Raw genomic sequence first — 6,309 nt, 5'->3', positions numbered from 1 at the left:
GTCTTAAATTCAAAACATGGTCAAAGACGAACGAAGGTATTCGAGGACCATATGGCAGACTTGTTTGATAAGAACTGGTTGGGTACCTCTGAAAGTAATGATGGCTAGGGCTAGGGTTACATGCACTGCAGGCTCAGAAGATATTCGGTAGCCATTGAGGGTTCTGCTTGACTGGAAATGAGATAAATCTCCATTTTACGCATTCAAGAGTATCCCCAAACTGGCCGTAGAAATACCAACGGCGTTGAGCTAAGCCCAATGGCGATACCTTTCAATTGCTCAACTTTCGTCTGACCGGAGGATGTTAAATTAGAAACCCCCGTTTGGGTCGCATTGACTTTAGAACCTTTTCGCACGCTCCCTACTCTTAAATTTATTCTGTAAGATCATTTTAGTTTGGACGTTATTCTGAAATGATACTGAAGAGAAGCTAACATTATTCTCAAAAAATTATTTTTCTATCTCTTGGCGAAAAAGTGATTTTGACTAGTGCTTTAAGAAACACCAACAGTTGAAGATACGATATTTCAGCAAGAGGCTTGAATATGCAGTACAAAATTTACTATAAGTAATGAAGATAAGTAACTACTGTACTAATATGCACCTGTTTTTATAGCAATGAAATTACAATAAAATGAGCACAGATTCTAATCAAGATCATCCAAATACTAATTATTCCTTTTCTGGATAAAAATGAAATGATTATTACAATAAAATGGTTTCCATCAAGTAATTAATCTTTAGTATTTAAAAAAAATTTAAGATATGCAAAATAATTAACATATTTAATTGTAAACTTTATTAATATTACAAATGCATATCGTACGTAAAACGAAGGAACATTAATTTGCACAATAAAATAAAATACCACCATAAAAACAAGATTTAAAATGAAAAAAAATTTGACAACCAAGTGATTAATCGTGATTTTAAACATTTGGGAAAATTTGTGGTTCTAAAAAATTTAATAATTTATCTGATTTAAGAAAACTTCACCTTAAGTCTTATAACGATCATAAAAAAGAAAATTCATGGATAACATTTAAATATATAAAGATATATCTATGAGAAAGTAAAAAATACTTTGAAAAATCTATTTTTTATACTCTTTATGAGAATTTTCTGAAGTAAGTGAACCATTTGTGAACAGTAATCTTAGCTAAATTAGTCTGTCTTCTACAGAGCACATCTCTGAATCTTTTATTAATAATATTAAAGAAGAAAATAGCATTTTCTAATTTTCAAGTAATATCTCTTTAATATTATTAGTTGAACGGATGTCCTATCACCGAGTTCCTAAAAAAAAGCATTATATAGACACCCTAGGGGGGCGCAAGACTTAGAGGTCGTCCCAGGATAAGATGGTTGGATGATGTAGAAAGAGATCTGCGAAAGATGGGTGTTAGAAGATGGCGCCTGCAAGCCGAAGACAGGGGGAAGAGTGAGCACACTCTCTTGAATGAGGTCCAGGACCTACTATGGAGCTGCAGCAACATGGGAAGAAGATGAAGAAGATTTATATCATGTTGTGGGAGACTCGATGTGGTACTCGGATGGCTCCAAGATGGTGGAGGGCGTAAGAGCGGGAATGTACGGGGCGAAACCGAAATGTAGCTTTTCGGTTAGCCTAGGGAAAACTAGCTACAGTTTTCCAGGCTGAGCTAGCTGCAATTAGGTTCTGCGCTACCGAGATTAAAGGGAGAGGAATTATTAATTCTAAGGTTGTGATTTTCTCGGATAGCCAGGCTGCTCTACGGGCAATTAGTTCCTACCAGGTCAACTCAAGACTAGTTTGGGACTGTCTGGGTGCCCTGAAGGAAATTAGTGACCAAAATAAGGTGTCTTTCTGGTTTAGGTACCTGGTCATTCAAGGTATAAAGGGAAACGAAGTGGCAGATTTATTGGCCCGAGAACGCTCTGCGGGACACTTCGTTGGCCCGCAGCCCTGTTTTGGGGTTTCGAAGTGTGTGAAGACTGCGGCCATTAACTTATAGGTGCAGAGTATAATAAAAATGGATGTTAAAATTAGTTAGTATAGGCTTATGGTAGGTATAATACGACACAGTACATTAAAAAACACTTTATTATATATATCAATCACTATTCTAACATATATGAACAATACAACATGGCAACACACAAGCGTCTCTTATATATCTAAATGCATATTACTTGTTACCAACCCAACTAATTCCCGCAAAATAATAACCCAATAATTAACATTGCTTACTTCGATACTTAACAGAGTAGGTCTCAGGAGTGGTGGCTCGCCACCACTGGACAGAGACAGGCGGAAGAGTTCATCAGAGGCTATTCGCCAAGGCTGGCTGCAGAATTAATCCGTCAAGGCCCGCGTGGGGCTATAAGGATAATTTTAGGCTTATTAAATGGCCACTGCAGGCTCAGAAAACACATGCCTTTGCATGGGCACCTGGCAGATGGCTAGCCTTTGTAGGTTCTGTCAGGAAGAAGAGGAAAAGGGAGTGCACGTGTTGTGTCAGTGTGAGGGGCTTGTATAGCTAAGGATGTTACTTCTCGGGGGAGGAAAAAACCAAGGCCTGTGAGAGCTTTACCCAGGAGTCGCTCTCCAGCATTAAGAGTCTGATTAAGCGGACGGGTCCAGAGGGTGAGCTTTAAAGTTAGGGGAGCCACAATAGATCCAAAGGGGGTCGTAGTGGCGTAGTCCTTAAGGCCGCCCTAATTTAATCTATTCTATTCTATTATTAACCCTTTGATTAAAGGTTCGTGTTTTGGGAATAATTTGTCTATTCTATATTCTTATTAATTTGATGGTTAAATAACTTACTGTACGGTAAGAGTTTATGGTCGAGATACCTATTACTTATTTTGTCCACTATGTGTTTCTCAAAAGAGGCTCAAGAAAAATTAGACTTTAATAGCATTCTTTCAAATTTATTAGCTGATATTTGGGTGAGTATTATACTCAAGTGCAATGCCACTTTGGGTAAGTTATCTTGTTCAATAACTTCTCAGTCTTCATCCCCAAAAAAAATACGGTGCATATTAATAAAAGAAGTATTGAAAAGGCAAACGATGAACAGCTTGTGTATTATTTCAAATCAAATCGTATTTTAAGATTGAGAATCTTTAAATATCAGAATCAATTTTGATGAAGAAAAAAAAAAAAATTAATTCTCATCAAGATTTAAAAGTCGCCATTAAGAAATTCAGTACAGTTAAAGGACCCAAAGTATTTTACAATAATCATAAGATTCGTAAAAACTTAAAATAATGTAGACTTTTTATAAAATAAAAAAAGTAAAAAATTCAAACAACATTTTATAAAACGATACATAAAAATTATTTTTATTACCAAAAAAATAAAGATATAAATTGGGCACTCACCAAATTGAGGGCACATGATTCAGAAAATCTATTTATTTAAACTTCACTTAAAAACACTAATTTGAAAACTAAATTGATATTATTTATAATTTAACAAATAATTAACAATTACATTTTCATAATTACTAAAATATTAAAAAAATTGCACACATCTAAGAAATTTGGGGTCAATTACACCATAGTTCACTCCAACGATTGTGACGTCATGATGGCGAATTGAGTTCTAAAACAAAAGAAAAGGGAAGTTCTTATGAAATTAATACAAATATATTATTTTATTTTGTCTAAATTTAATTATAATTTTAATTGTTTCTAAAAATAGTTTTAAATTATTTTATAAATTTTAGATTTGTCGAAAGTTAATTGGAATTAATTTTTTAATAATATTTAACAAAAAAAAAAATTATAATTCTAAATTTAATAAAATTATAAACTTAAATTTAATGAAATTATTACTAAATTTTTATGTTAAAATTTGAAAAATATAAATTTATTAATTTATATATTAATGACTAAAAAGCAAAGGCCACCATTTGTCTTTACCAGTTCGGGGGCATCCATTATTCAACTTAATTCTAATGTAAGTTCAATTTAATTTTTTAAAAGAAATAAGATTATATTTAAGATCCATAACATAAATTCATTACAAAATTAGTTTCAACATACTGTAGACATTAAAAAATGTATGTATGTTTAATCGTGTTTTAAGGAGGAATTAGTGACAAAATTTGGAAGTTAAATTGGGGTATTAAGTTTAATTTTAATAAAAGTTAACGTAGTATATACATTAAAGTTAATCGTATACTTATCAAGATTAAGCAAGATATCTGAATAAAATGAGACTTAATTTAAACTTAAACATGGTATTTCATACTTAAAAATTCTTTAAATGGTTTTCAAAGGTCAAGTGAATCTTGGAATTCTAGTTAAATTTCAAATATTGAGTAATTATTGCAGCCAATAATGCTTTTGCAGTTTAAAAATGAATTGATCTTTTCAACTAATTTGATATACTAAAACTATATTTAGTAATAAATATTATGAATATAAGTAAAAAAGGTTAAGTTTTTCACTTGTGAATACATATTTCTCTGAGTTAAGTATTGTTCATTATTTTTTGGTGACTGATATGTACATTAATCTAGTAGCAATAAACGAATAATACTAATTTCGGTAATGATTTTAGTATTTTGCCAAGTTTTCGGGACCTTAGAAATCCATGACTGAAATTGGCATTATTCTTTTCTTCTCTCTGAATCCAAGAAAAACGTTTTTTTTGGTAATGTTTTCTTTATAAAGTGAGAGATGTTACGACTTTTTCAACAGCTGTTGTGATTTCAGTTACCGTATTAGTATCTAAAAACTTCTTTTTTTTTTGGCTGGGTTACATCAAAACCCAGAATTAGATGGAACTTGCACTTTCTGAATTGTTGGGTGGGTTACAATTAATAATTTCGTTGAGATGAAGGAGTTAGTCAAGATGCTTAACAAATTAACTTGATTAAAATTTTACATACCTGGCAATATAAAATTCCATCACAGCATCTTTTCTATTTTTCTCCATCGTATTCTAATGAAATCCAGAACTAACATACATATGTTCTTTGCTGGATAACATCGCACTAAATTGGGGTTAAAGTCAAACCCAATTGTGGAACGAATTCTTCTCTCTATAGACCACAGTCCCAATTTAAATTACTAAGACTTTTAACAAAATTCCCAGTCTACAAAAGAAAACACATTACCTGTACACGAAATAAGAATTGCAAATAAGTTTTTTTCAAATCAAGTACATACCTTGGATTAAGTTTATAAAATGAATTCTTGGATTTATATTTCTTTTTAGTAAATCCCTCTTGCATTGTAATGGTCACAATTAGTAATGCTTTTTGTAATTTCAGGTGCATAATAGATAAGTTTGCTGTTATATTCTTCTGCATGTCAATTAACCTAAAATGTAAAAACTTCAAGGCAATAAACCAATCCTGTAAAATGATTTTAAAGGTTAGTAATAATTTTAAAAAACTACATCTTCTTTTAGAATAATTTATAAACTACTTATTTAAAAGTATTGATTGCTTCGTTCTAACATGAAAAGTAGCAAATAATCAAGTAATACGACACAGCACTACACTACAACCATGATGTTTAAAATAGAAATCAATCAACTTTCTTTTTTTAAAAGCAATCACAAGAGTTTGTAAATTGATATAATGAAGTATATGCTTGTTCTAAAGCGAATTAGGTTCTTGTTAAATATATGAGGACTTCTTAATCTGAAAAATAAATGACACGACAACTTAACCCAAACTTTAAACGTAACCTCAAATTTGCATAGGTTAAAGGACACTAGCTTTTGATACATACATTCCCCACATGCAAGTTAGCAATGCATTAATAATTATCGACACATCAATCACTCCTTAGTAAGGTTAAGCCCTCTAGGATGGAATTTTGTAACCATTTCTTTCATCTATTATTTCGATTTAAATACTCTTATAATATTATTTTATCTTACTAGTTTTTTACTTTTTAAATACGTTCTGATTCCTTTTCCAAGGCATCATTTCTCAACTAATCCTCTTAAAAAAATGTAATGCCCAATTAAAATGAAATCATATTTCGCTAGCAGAGGATTCATGCTGGTTTTATCCTCACAATACACAGCTCACCTTTCAGTAATCTAAAAGGAATAATCGAATGAGGGAATCCTCAACTCCCATTTAAATGAAAAATGATTGTCCTCTCTGATCTTCAAATTGCATTGAATGCAGGATTTGGAGTATTCTATTAACTGTGCGTCAGCAGGTCTTCGTTATGATCACACAGTTCTTAGTTTCGTTTCACATCTCTGAGCTGATTATTCCTTGACTTTGGATCAACCTTTCACTTTCCTCGAAAGATAAAAAAAATTGCAGAACTTGCAGCGATATGACCTTATAG

General features: G+C 31.8%; 1 long non-coding RNA gene across 1 annotated transcript; it reads right to left on the bottom strand.

Moving 5' to 3' along the window:
- Window positions 1–2,065: 2,065 nt before the first annotated feature.
- Window positions 2,066–5,760, bottom strand: LOC141458642 (uncharacterized). The gene is made up of 3 exons (XR_012461087.1): window positions 5,164–5,760; window positions 4,884–5,090; window positions 2,066–3,589 (listed from the first exon to the last, which is right to left on the bottom strand). It is a non-coding gene; the product is annotated as an uncharacterized lncRNA (long non-coding RNA).
- Between the last annotated feature and the right edge of the window lie 549 nt (window positions 5,761–6,309).

Source organism: Rhodnius prolixus, unplaced genomic scaffold (genome assembly GCF_049639745.1).
Source record: "Rhodnius prolixus isolate KJV_2025 unplaced genomic scaffold, Rpr scaffold_5, whole genome shotgun sequence".
Classification (NCBI taxonomy): Eukaryota; Metazoa; Arthropoda; class Insecta; order Hemiptera; family Reduviidae; genus Rhodnius; species Rhodnius prolixus.
The sequence above is the reverse complement of the archived record's forward strand: the minus strand, read 5'-3'. Positions and strand labels throughout refer to the sequence as shown.